At 33.1% G+C, this 14648-nt stretch overlaps 1 pseudogene; it reads right to left on the minus strand.

Moving 5' to 3' along the window:
* Positions 1-12618: 12618 nt before the first annotated feature.
* LOC101576227 lies at positions 12619-13853 on the minus strand (annotated as a pseudogene).
* Between the last annotated feature and the right edge of the window lie 795 nt (positions 13854-14648).

Below are 14648 nucleotides of genomic sequence, written 5' to 3' on the forward strand. Positions count from 1 at the left end.
ACACTCCAAGTTAAAGAGGGAAATGTTTACTTATCTCATGGTTTATAAAGCTTTCAGTCCATAGTTAGCTGGATGAAAAGGGTGGATGGCAGAGGAGCATTGCACAACAGGCAGAAGGCAGAAAGAAGCAATTAAAAAGTGATACTCGGGGGCTGGAGAGATGGCTCAGTGGTCTAAAGCACCTACTTGAAACAACCTTGGCAAAGCACAGGGACCGCGGTTCGATCCCCCAGCACCACATGCCAGCCAGCCCCACCCCCTGGTGGGCTGAGCTGGCCACACACACACACAATAAATAAATGTAATAAATAAAAATAAATAAATAATTTTAAAAAAAAGTGATACTCATTGAACCTTTTACTATACCTTATGTCATATCAAAAGTATGCATCATCAGGCCAGGTAGCATTCGAACCCAGAGTGGGACAGCTATAGTCCTATCATTGCACCGTGAATAAATCCCAACATTGGATTCTTGATCCCAGCAAGACACCCCTTAGATACAGCCACCTATGAAAAGCCTACCCTATGACAATGTGAGACTTTGGGGGTACAACTAGACACAAGCCACAATACTAAAATCTCAGAGAAGTATATAATTTTTAGCATTTTGAACTGTAAAAGGCTCAATTCAACAACTTCTGAAACTTCCAGTCTTGTGAATAACCCACTGCTGTTATAGACTACTGGACTATATTGGATTACTCTGCTCAATTCGTGCACCTAGAGTATATGAATTGCAATGGAATACCCATCTCTGACAAAAGTAAACACAAAAGGAGATATAAATGAAGGACCATTTTATACTGGAAAAAATATTTATCTGTATATACAAAATAGCATAAGTATGTAGCTACTTTCACTTAGTTCATTGAGAAGGTTTTGAACTAATAGTGTTTAGACAAGATATCATGTCTATATCTTGTACTAGGAATAACTACTACAAAGACAACAATATGCAATGTATTAATTATTGTAACTGTACTACCAACCTGCTTTGAAACTATTTCATTGCACCTTTTTTCTCAATAAAATTACTAAAACATAAAATTTTATCATTGTAATGCAGGTGTTAAAATCACTATTAAATTTGCTTCTGAATTTTAAAAGGAAAGAATAAAATGTATCTACAAATCTATGTTAAAAATGCAAGCTACAAAATGTAATGTGTATCATCAGTAACGTAGATCAGGAAGGGGGGACATTTATTTATATGTACTTGAAAAATTTAGTTACCAGCTGAAAATATAATAACTAGGACATTTTATGTAAATACAATAGCAAAACAATTTATCTTATAAAATATTTTAATGGAAATGATAGAATAAAAACATCACTAAGAACTAAAGAAATAAAACTTCCAGTAGCAATAGAAGAGGGAGGGGGAAAGTCACAACATACACGAAAACAATTAAATGTTTTATTTGTTTAAGGAAAACTGATACTTTTTTTTAAAGTGGCCACATCAGTTCATATTCTCACCACAAAAAGGTACACAAGTTTTCCAATTTTCAAATATGAATCTCTTTGTGCAGTAAGAATACTTTAACAGTTTTAAGACTTCCAATCCAGAAGTAGGCATGCTTTGTATCTTTGATTTCTTTTTAACAGTGTTCTTATTTTTTTTTTTTGGCAGAACCAGAGATTGAACTCAAGCTCTTGCACTTGCCAGGCAAGTGCTTAATCTCCTGCACTACCTCCCCAGCCCCTTGACAGTGTTCTTTAGGAATAAGGTCAATCAAGGCAGAGAAAGGTTTGTAAATCAAAATATCTATAATGATTAAATCCATTACCAACCACCAATCATGCTCTGAGGTACATATCCAAAAGAAAGATTTGTAGTAATAATGTTTAGACAAGATGTCATGTCTGCATCTTGTACTATGAATAACTACTATGAAGGCAACAATATGCACTGTGTTAATTATTGTAATGCTCCTACTAACATAATTTGAAGCTGTCTCATTGCTATTGCTTTCTCAATAAAATTAATTTTAAAAACAAGAAATCTGAAGCAGGATCCCAAAGAAATATTTAAATGTCCAACTTCATTGCATCATTGTTTATAATAGTAAAGTGAAAACAATCCATATATTCAATAAAGGAATAATTGAGGCTCTCGGGACCCGCCAGAACTGCCCAAGCACAGGCCTTGTGAGTGTGTGGAAAGACCATCTGCTTTCCCCTGCACCCTTTGGACACTTCTGGACCAAGCCCAGGACTGCTGCTTGAGTGAGAACATTCAATTGTTCTGTGGACCCCTGCAGACCTGCACAAGCCTAAGCTCTGCAAGTGCGTGGGAGAGCTTCTGTGCTCCTCTGCGCCTGATAGACCTCTCCAGATGAAGCCCAGGCCCCCGCAGGAATGAGAACTTTCGTCATATTCTCAGGACCTTTCCAACACCCAGAGTCAGGCCAAGCCCTCCTTGTGAGTGAGAATTTGTGCTGCACTATAAGGACCCCTCCAGACCAGCCCAAGCCCAGGCCTTGTGAGTGTGTGGGAGAGCTTCTGTGCTCTCCTTTGCCCCTGGACACCTCCAGACCCAGCCCACGACCGGCATAAATGTGTGGGGTAAAATTCTGCAGCTGAAGTTCCTGCAGAGAGTCTAGAGAACAAAATCACCCAGCTAATTGAGGAACAAAACATTTTGCCAGAGGGACACAAAAGATTCACCTCCAAGGTCTGCAGCAAGAAGTGGAAGACAGTAGCTAAAACCAAGCCAGGCACAACTGAAAATGCAACTTAGTAGATCTGCACCTGAATTTTAGTAGGTGCTAAGGTTATAACTGCACCAAAGCTCTTACACAGAAGACACAGAAGAAATGGACAGATTCCTAGAAAGATACAAATTACTAAAACTGAATCAAGAACATATAAAAACTCTCAATAACAGCCAATGAAATACGAAATGAATTTTTTAAAAAAGTACCAAGAAACAGAAGTCCAGATCCTGATGGATTCACATTTGAATTTTACAAGAAACTTACACAAGATATAATCTCTATACTCCTCAAACTCTTCAATAAAATGGAAAAAGAAGGAATTCTCCCAAAATCTTTCCTCAGGCAAGTATTATACTGATAACAAAACCAGGGAAAGATGAAAATGAAAACAGAGAACTACAGGCCAATCTCCCTCATGAGCATAGATGAAAAAATACTTAATAACATCCTAAGAAATAGTATACAGCAAATCATCAAGAACATTATACACCATGACCAAGTAGGATTCATCCCAGGGATGCAAGGATGGTAAAATATATGCAAATATGTGAATGTAATACACTATATAAAAAAAACCCAAACCTATAAACTACATGTTCATCTCAATTGATGGAGTAAAGGCTTCTCAGAAAGTCCAGGAGTCATCCATGCTCAAAGTCCTACAGAAAATTGGAATAGATGGCCTGTACCTCTATCTGATAAAAGTGATCTATGACAACAAATTGGCTAACATAATTCTAAATGGGGAAAAACAGAATTTTTTTTTACTCTCAGATGTGGTACAAAACAAGGATGTCCTCTATCACCCCTTCTATTCAATATAGTTCTGGAATCATTAGCTAGAGTCATTACAAAAGAGAAAGAAATAAAAAGAATAATAATAGGTAAAGAAGAAGTTAAATTATCATTATTTGCAGATGACATGATACTTTACTTGAAAAACCATAGAATTCCACCAAGAAGCTGCTAGAACTGATACACAAATTCAGTAGCTTTGCAAGATACAAAGTCAATACCCAAAAGTCAATAGCATTCTTTTATACAGATCACAAACACACAGAGAGGGAAATTATAGAAACAATAACTTTTACAATTGCACCAAGGAAAATGAAATATCTTGGAATTCATCTAACTAAAGAAGTCAAAGATCTTTTCAAGGAAAATTACAGTATTCTTCAAAAAGAGATCACAGAGAATTTCAGAAAAAGGAAAGCTATTTCCTGCTCTTGAATAGGAAGAACCAACATTGTGAAGATGAGCATATTCCCAAATTTGCTGTAGTGATTTAATGCAATTACTATGTAACTGCCACCAAAATAACACACAGCCCTAGAGAAATCATTCTTAAAATTTATTTGGAACCAGAAAATTCATAGAATAGCAAAGGCAATCCTGACCAACAAAGATAAGGCAGGAGGCATTACAATTGATAACTTGAAGTTATACTACAAAGCTACTATGACAATACCACTGTGGTACTGGCAAGAAAATAGACCTGGGAATCAATGGAATAGATTAGAAGATGCATAAACGTCTATAAAAACACTCAGCCACATGATCTTTTCAAAGGGGCCAAAAATGGTTACTGGAAGAAAGATAGCCTGTTTAACAAATGGTGCTGGAAAAACTGGCTCTCTACATGCCAAAAACTGAAAATTGACTCAATTCTATCACCTTGCACTAAGTTGAAATCAAAATGGATTAAAGATCAAAACGTTAAAACAGAAACACTAAATCTCCTAATAGGGAAATTAGGAGAAACTCTTGAAGACATAGTGATAGGCAAAGAGTTCGTGAACAAAAATCAAATCGCACATTGAAAGAGTGAACAACTGGGACCCTCTCTTATTTAGAAGTTTTGCACTTCAAAAGCAATTACCAACAAAGTGAAAAGACAGACTAAAAATTTAGAAAACATCTTAACTAACTATCACAAAGAAAAATGTCTGCTCTCTAGAATTTATGAAGAACTAAAAAACATTAGGTCCCCAAAACTTAAAGATCCAATCCAGAAATGGGCGTCTGAGATGAACACATAATCCTCAGTGGAAGAAATTAAAGAAGCAAATAAATACATGAAAAACTGCTCTACATCACAAGCCATCCGTGAAATGAAAATTTAAAAAATATTGAGATATCATCTCATGCCAGAAAGCATGGTTATCATAACAAAAACAATGAACAACAAATGTTGAAATGGCTGTGTGGAAAAAGGAACCCTTCTTCATGGCTGGTGGGAATGTAGACTTGTGGAACCACTATGGAAATCAGCGTGGAGACTCCTTAAAAAAATTGTTGTGGAAATCCCACTCAAACCCAGTATCCCAATACTGCAAAGTTTCCTGAAGGAAATGAAAACGTCACATCATAGTGATATATAGGTACCTATGTATACAGCAGCACAATTTTTGATAGCCAAATCTTAGAAAAAAACCAAGATGCCCGTCCCCTGAGGAATGGATGAAAAAGATGTGGTATTTTTATACAATGGAATATTACTCAGCTATAAAGAATGATATATTTTAAGCATTAATATTTAATTTAATGCCACTTGAACAAATACTCATAAGTGAAATAAACCAGAACGACTTATATAAAGATAGTATATTCTCCCTAGTATAAGAACTCAAAATAAGAAATACAAATAGAAGTGTATAACACAATTAAAAGGAAAGAGAGAACTTGAGTATTAGACAATGAAAAGAGAGCTAGGAGAAAACCTAGAAAACATGACAGGGGCAAAACCATGCATTTGTACACAAAAGATTGGTAAGGCAATGATCTTGAAAAACATCTGCAGGTTTTTGAGACTGGTAGTTAAATAGTAGGATTCTCATCCTGACTAACTATATATGCTGATACCTGTGATCTAAGCAACTGCACTGATGTTAGTAATGTGTAATATTAGGGTGATGCTTGGAATGCCGGTCACTGTGGTCTTCTAAATACGTATTACATGTCATGACTTATCAATTATTGACATGCTGTTTCTCAAGTATATGTTTGTTTTTTTAATAAAAGTATAATAGACAAAAAATAGAAACCCAAAAAATGTCACAGAACTTTCCCTCTACAATGATGTATATTGTTAGATTGTCAAATTTCTGTGTAAATATGTAATTGCTTTTTCAAATATTTTAAAATACTTTTTTAAATTTTTTCTTCATATTCTATGGGACCTAAAGTTTAACATATCACTACTTGATGGAAAATATCTGTACCATGTTATGCCTAAAATTTTTGATATACAGACAGAAAGCTTGGTTAAACCCAACTGCATATGTTGTAGAGTAATAATAAGCTCCTATTCTGGAGGATTAACAACCTAATTTGCAGACCAAAAAATAGAGAAAAAGAAGGGCAGCAAAGTCAGCCAACATTTTGACCCTAGCATTTCAATTTCAGTGAAGAATCAGGACATAGGAGAACCTATACTGTAACATCATGCAACCCAGTTGTGTCCAAAATTTTCTGATCAAGGAGATTATGGACCCACAGAGGAATGTGATTGATGATGTAGAATTTACCTAAGGAGAGTCACATGGAGAGTAAATATTCTCTCAGGCTTTTTCAGAAAACAAATTGGTCAAGCAATGTCTGTGGCTCATCTACATGGCTGACACTGACAAAGGATCTTTAAAGTGCAATATAGGGCTTCAGGATAAATCCTGAGGGGACTTGAATGACCTTATCAGATTCAAATTTATAATTCTTGTTACATAGGTCTTGCTTTATCTTGGTCTTAACCATCCAGCAGAAAAGTTCAAAAACAAAGTATAAGAAGTTAAGCCATGTTGTTATGTTGAGCTGTAGAGGATTCAAGTCAACAACTTCTGACATTGCCAAACAAGTGGCAGTCCCAATACTATTATGGACTACTGGAATATGTTGGAACATTGAGTTCACACACCTATAAAATTTAAATGACAGAACTAAACAAAAAAAGGGGATACAGATGAATGACCATTTTGTGTCTGTGTATTCAAAATGGTTAGGAAAAATATACAGCTACATTCTCAATTCAATGAATAGAAGGATTTGTTCTAATAGTGTTAATAAATAGTATATCATGTCTGCGTCTTGTACAACAAATAAACACTAGGAAGACAGTATGCAATGTTTTAATTATTGGAACTGTCCTACCAATTTGATTTGAAGCTATCAATTGCTATTTGTTTCTCAATAAATTTTTGGAAAATAGTTACATTTCTTGTTATACAGGACTTGTTTTATCTTGGTCTTAACCATCCAGCAGAAAGGTATAAAAACAAGGTAGAAGGGTTGAAGACATTTTGGTATACTGTGCTTTAAAAGGCTCAGGTAACCAACTTCTGACATTGCCAGTCCTGCAGTGACCCACTATTATTATAGACTACTTGACTATATTGGAATATTTTGCTGAATTCACGCACCTACAATAATTAAATGACAATGGAATACCCTTCTCTGACAAAACTAAACCAAAATAGACATACAAATTAGTAACCATTTTGTGTCAGTATATATTCAAAATTTTTAGGAGAGATATACAGCTATATTCTCTTAATTCAATGAATAAGAAAATTTGTTCCAATAGTATTTGTGGATGGGATATCTTGTCTGCATCTTGTACAGTGAATGATTAGTGAGACAACATTGTGCAATGTATTTATTATTGAAACTGTCCTACTAATTGGTTTTGAAACTGTCTCATTGCTATTTGTTTCTCCACATAATTATTAAAAATAAAATAATTAATGATGATTATGAAATATATACATAGAATGCAACATTGTACAGACTTCAAATAGTGGGAAATTCTAACATGCATTCCCTACAACAGGGATAAAACATTACACTAAGTTAAGCAAAAGATTTATTGGTGAAGAAATGTTTTAACAATTCTCTCATGAATTATATGAAGTACTCAAAATCAAGGCAATAAATATAGGTTAAATTAAGCGACATTAAATAACTTCTAGAGATATTGACAAATTATGAATATACTTAATGCTGCTAGACCATTTTTAGAAACTATTAAGAAGGTGAGTTTAATGCTATTTTCCAGGCTAATTAAAAAGTCTACATCAAGCAATTAGCCACGATACATACAATGGAAAAAATGATCAGTACATGTAACTGAAATAATTTAAAGTACTGAACATTATAAAATAGTTTCTCTATGTAATTACTTCAATATTTTCCTACTTGTTTAAAAAAATAAAAAAGCTCCTCTAAATCATTCTCTATGTTTACAATAAGAATTTTTTTATTGTACAAACAGAATAATGACTAAATATGGTGACTTCAAATACTTTCCAGAACTTTAAAAAAAATCACAGATGAATAGCAATGTTTGATAGGTAGGTGACATTTTTCTCTTTTGTGTCCTTAAACAATAGCTTAAGAAGTGTAATTATTTCCTATTCCAAGTAAAATAATTTGTATCTGTCTACACAGATTGTTTCCATTTCTCACAAACACTTGTAAGAAGACTATAACAAATATATTCAACCTTGAGAATAAAATGTTGAACCACGAAAGACATTAAAAGTGATTGAAATGTAAAAACTAGAAAATTGAAATAATCATAAAAGATTTTGATATTTTTAAAAATATGAGTGAATAGAAATTTTAAAATTTATGTTGCACATTTCAGAAGAAATTTACTAGGCATATTTTATTTAAATAGAAAACATTTGCATAAATTACAGTAAATATGTTTTACATGTGTACTATTATCTGATAGAAAAACATTTAAGAGAGATCATATTGAAGTAAATTATATGCAATAAAAGTATGAGCAATAAGAAATAATCTTAGGAAAAGATAGGACATTTTTGTAGGGAGATAACGAAAAGATTATAATTTATGGTAATGGAGATGTTTTGCAAGTAAATAAAGTGACTTTATTCACTTACCATGCATTTTTAAAACACAACTAGTCAATAAAGTGACTTTTAATCTGCAATAGTATTCCTTGGTAAATTTTTAGAGCTTGGTGTAATTGCTAATTGATGCCCTACAACTTTTTCTAAAGCAACTTCTGCTGGTTCGGATTACAGTTTGTAAGTGAAGATTTAGTATAAGTTTCTTCTGAATGGAGTAGAATTAGTGTCCACAGACTGTTAGGTTGTCCCTTTAAAATTCATCCAAGAATATGGCATGTATTTTAAAAATGACTTAAATAATGAACTTTTAATCGTATGAGAGAAAGGAAGTTCTAAAACACGGAACAAAACTTTGGAGATATGTAAAAGAGTTATCATTCAGCACATTAATCTCATCATCTTCTGGGCATGATCTTTAAGTATTTTTGTATTTCAAATTAATGAATTTTCGTTAGCCATCATATTACAAGACTGACAGAAAAATAGAAAACATAAATGTAGTATAATTTTACATAAGTATCACATAATTTACATTCAAATTATACACCTATTATATTTTTGTACTTTATTTGGAAGTTAACAAATCCTCGATTACCCAAATCACTTTTCTTGGGGAATATATCCTTTACATCCTTTGAACCAATGATCAGTACTATTTTATCACTCAAAATTCAGTGAGTTCTATCTTAATACTAATGGACTTCAGACTTTAAATTTAATATTTAAACTTAATACCTCAGTCAACGTTCCTTACTAAAGGATTTTCCTTTCTATTAATGAATTTTATTTATGCTATGGGTTGGTTTTTAAAGATATATATATGTAAATATATATATGCATAACAATTCTTTCATAGAGTTTATTCAAATATTAAAAGGGACAGATACACTTAATTTTACACTTTTAACATCGTTTTGCCTGAATTTATATATATTCTGTTTGGCTTTGCTTATAAATCTTATCCATATCCACAAATTAAATGCATATCTCAACATGGTACGTTTAACCCCACCATTCTTTTTCTTATTTTTTGTGGTTGTGAGGATAACCCCAGGCCTTCTTACACAAGGCAAGAGTTCTACAACTGAGTCACATCCCTAGCCCAAGACTACCATTCTCAAAGAATTCCTCTAATTCTGTACCATGAACAATGAGACAAACTAATATACATTTTTTATTTTCTTTTCATTTCTCCATTATACAATTTTAGCTAACATTATAATAAATTTCATTATGGCATTTTGAGATATATTTTGATATAAATATAGCTGTTAAAATACATACAGAGAGAGAGTCTACATATTGTCTGCCTGTTTTCCCAAAATGGAAAGGGCTTACAAAATTATATATAATATGACAAGTGTATTGCTACTGATATAATCCAAAAATGTTATCATACAGATTTCATTTTTAATTGTGGTAGTAGTAGTGTTTCTGTGTGTGATATTGCCCCTTTATTACTGCACCAACATTCTTCTTCCTTTCCCAACCATAAATCTTCCTTCTACTTATAATATCAAGTTATGTTAAATACGTAAATAAAACTATACAGTGTATGGCACAGTAATTGTTTTCTTGTACTTAGTATGATTCCTTTGAAGTTCTTCAAAACTATTACCCATATCAGTAATTCTTATTATTTTTTCTGAGTAGACAAACATGATTGTAGTAAAGTATATTAAACTATTCACCTATGAATAACCCCTAGATATTTTCTGTTATTTTACTATTAAAAATAAAGTCAGAATCAACATTTTATGCAGGAATTTAGTACAATTAAACATTTCACATCATAAACACCTAAAAGTGCTATTCTTACATCTTATGATAATCACAGGTTTTAGTTTGAAAGAAAATGACAAGTGTTCCTTAGAGGGATTCTGTTCTATTGAATTTCTATCAAATGTATGAACAATCCAGCTTTCTTGCATCATCATTAGCATGTGGTATTGTACCTATATCTTGCTTTGTTTTTAAATTTTAGTAAATTAATACTTTTGTGCTTTAAATTATATTTGTCCTATGAATAAGACATTACATGTATTTTCATTCACTGTTTTGCCCATTTGTAATATTTCCTTTTATTTTACACCCAGCACATTGTTGTTTAAGTTTAGTTTGTGTTCTTTTAATTAGTTTATTTATTTAATTAATTTTTTGTGTTACCAGAGATTGAACTCAGGCCTTTGCGCTTGCTAGCCAAGTGCTTATTCTACTGAGCTATCTTCCCAACCCTTAACTTGAAAGGATTATTACAAAATATATTCTTATAATATTGCCTTGAGGGTATTCTCCTATGACTGGGTGTATGGAGAAAAGCATATCCTTAAAATATCATCTTAGCAGAATTCTTCCATGACTAGGAATAGGAAATTACTCTCTTTGTCAAATCGCATTTTTATTGTTAGTTAAGGAAAAACTTTCAAACTCAATATAACTGAAATATATCATTAAAACTTTGAAAATATGGAACAAACTCAGACAGTTTTAGTAATTAAAGGACATCAGAACTTGGAGGAAACATTGATTTTCTTTATTGGACATGTCAATGTGATTCACTGAATATTGTAATTTTTAGGAGTATTTAGTACATATTTTACAGCATTTTACACATATATGTATGGCCTGCTAACATCAATATTTCACAGATTTGTATGGGGGGCATAGAAGTTAGGCTTTAATATGAACTAAGTATATATAATGACATAAATACAATATATATACATATATATGTGTATGTTTATATTAACATCGAAACAAATCATATTTGACAACTTCAAATCTTTTTGAAATAGCAAAATGTAGAAAGCATATACATTATCAATTTTATTTACTATTATGCCATGGTAGGCAAAATGTTTTTCACATAATTTCTAAATATTAAATAAATAAGTAATGAATATGTTTTAAAATTAATAATGGCAAAGGTTGAAATCTATAATTTTCATATTTTATAAAGGATTTAATTGATATCTTATAAAACCTATGCTATTTATTTAAGCACTAAAAGATATCAAATGTCAGCTATAATTTGCCCAAGAGATATGTATCCATATGCAATGCTGCTTCTATTGAAAATGAGCCAATGTATGTCTACTTAGAGAAGAAATTAGGAGAATATTCTTAAGTAAAAACTAGACAGAATTTCCACTAATTAGACTATAGAGAGTGGAAAAATGCACTTTGATTTGTTTTATTTCAGTTCAATTAGAAATTCGACTTTCTGACATTGCAGAAGAAGTACAGCACAGTATTTTTCATAGAACTTATTGAACGTGAAATTCTGATATACTTAAATTAATAAAGCTTTCTGAGTTTACTCAACTTTTTCAAAGCCTATATGAACTATCATAAATAAATTCAGCTTACAAATTTCTTCTTAACTAGAAATAGAATCATAATAATTCAAATTAATTATTTTTAGTCCTGAAGAAATTTTACTCTTGTATATATAACATGGGATGTTTGTGACAATTGTTTCCAAACACAGTGATTTATCCTTGAAATTGAGGATATAACGTGATATTTTTCCTGCTGTATTCCATTTTTCAATATTAGCATTTGTTAGAATAAATACTTACTATTTTTCTTAAATGTTTATTTGTTTATTTCTCATGAAACATTGTAATTATGGGTTCAAAATTCTGTGACAGATTTTTGCTGAAGTTTTTTCCATTAAAAGTATTGACTTTAAAAAGTAATAACTTGGGCTGGGGAGATGGCTCAGTGGAATAAGCACTTCCCTGGCAAGTGCAAGGGTCTGAGTTCAATCCCCGGTTCCACCAAAAAAAAAAAAAAGATTAAAAAGTAATAACTTAAAAACTGCCGAACACACACACACACACACCAAAAAAATAGTCCACAAATTATTCTACTTTCCTTTTGAATGTTTTACAATGCACTGGTACTGTTATCATTAACCACACTTTCACTATTAAATTTAAATGACCAATTGGGAGTAACAGTTCTGAGACTGGTTTGCTGCCATTGATTAAAACTGGGATGGCAGGTGTTAGAGATAATATTCATTTAGGCTTCTGAGATTTCTGGGCAGATTTGGTGGCCCTGCCAACTCTAGCAGCCTTCTTGTCCACAGCTTTGATGGCACCCACAACAACTGTCTGTCTCATATAGTGAACAGGGAAATGACCCAGAGGTGGATAGTCAGAGAAATTCTCAAAAAACATGGGCTTGTCTGAAACCATGGCAGCAATGGCAGCATCACCAGATTTCAAAAAACTTGGGGCCATCTTCCAGATTTTTACCAGACTAGCAATCAGTCTTTTCTTTCACCTCAGCAAACTTGCAAGCAACGTGACCTGTGTGGCAATCCAGTACAGGGGCATATCTAGCACTTACCTGGCCAGGATGATTCAGAATAATCACCAGAGCAGTGAAAGCAGCTGCTTCCATTGGTGTGTCATTTTGCTGTCACCAGCAACATTGTCATGACAGACATCTTTGACAGACATGTTCTTGACATTGAAGCCTACATTGTCCCCAGCAAGAGCTTTACTCAAAACTTCATGCTGCAATTCAACAGACTTGACATCTGTTGTGATGTTGACTGAGCAAAGGTGACCACCATGATGGGTGTGAGAACATCAGTCTCCACTCGGCCCACAGAGATAGTACCAATACTATCACTTTTGTAAATATCCTGTAGGGGCAACTGCAAAGGCTTTTTAGTTGGGTGAGCTCATGGGAAGGATGCAATCCAAAGCTTCAAGCAGTGTGGTTCCACTGGCATTGCCATCATTACAAGTGACCTTCAATCCTTTGAAGCAAGATATATTAGCACTGGGCTCCAGCATGCTGTCATCATTCCAAACCAAAATTGGCACAAAAGCTACAGTGTCAATGTTGAAGCCAAATTTCTTTTTAAAATTTTATTTATTTATTTATTTATTTATTTATTTTATGTGTGTGTGGCCAGTTCAGCCCACCAGGGGGCGGGGCTGCCTGGCATGTGGTGCTGGGGATTGAACCGCGGTCCCTATGCTTTTGCTTAGCTTAGCTTGTTCTAAGTAGGTGCATTAGATCACTGAGCCATCTCACCAGCCCAGAAGCCAAATTTCTTAATGTAGATACTGACTTCCTTAACAATTTGATTGCATCTCTTCTGGCTGTAGGGTGGCTCCGTGGAACCCATTTTGTTAACACCAAAAATTAGTTGTTTCACACGTAGTGTGTAAGCCAGAAGTGCATGCTCAGGGTGCTGCCTGTTCTTGAAGATACTATCTTCAAATTCACCAACACCAGCAGCAAAACCACTGGATAATTTACTTTGCATGTCTGATTTATTTTACTTAACATTATGGTCTCCTACTTCATTTTTCTATAAATGGCTCAAGTTTTCAAGAGGTAATAAATATACAAAAATCATCATTCTCAGGGCAAATTCATTGTTATATGACTATTCAAAATGATATACCATATTTATAATGTATGTCTGAATTAACATATATAACTGTCTCTATTTAATAAAATGTTGAGATTATTATTTACACTAGAATGCTTTTCAAAATCCACTTTTGCTTTCTTGAACTCCTTTTTTTCTAAGTATGGCTTTAAATTCTTTTAATTTATTTTTTTATTTTCTTCTCTCCATCTATTTTTCAAAAATGGCTTAATACATTGAATAGTCCAAATATTTACAAAATAATCCAAAACAAGGACACATGAATTGAAATCAAGGAATTTATCAATATTCTAAAGTAAGGAAGTAAATTTCAGATGATAAGAGCATTCTATATGACCTTAGGAGAATATTGTTTTGCTTTATGTATTTAGTATAAGGATTTACCCTGAACCCATGTATGTAGTTTGTAGATCTTTTCTCAGGGTCAGTCATGTGGATGATTCATGGCCATTGCTTGACCAATTTGCTCTCTGTGAAAGCCTGAGATAATATTTTTCTCTCTAGAGGACTCTCCTTAGGCACATTCTACATTGTCGATCACTTTCCTTTGTGGCCTCATAATCTTCTTGAACAGAAAATTTGGGACACCAGTGAGTTACAGGGTATCACAGTGCAGGTTCACCTATGTCCTGA

This window comes from Octodon degus, unplaced genomic scaffold, assembly GCF_000260255.1.
Source record: "Octodon degus isolate 3935 unplaced genomic scaffold, OctDeg1.0 scaffold00386, whole genome shotgun sequence".
Classification (NCBI taxonomy): Eukaryota; Metazoa; Chordata; class Mammalia; order Rodentia; family Octodontidae; genus Octodon; species Octodon degus.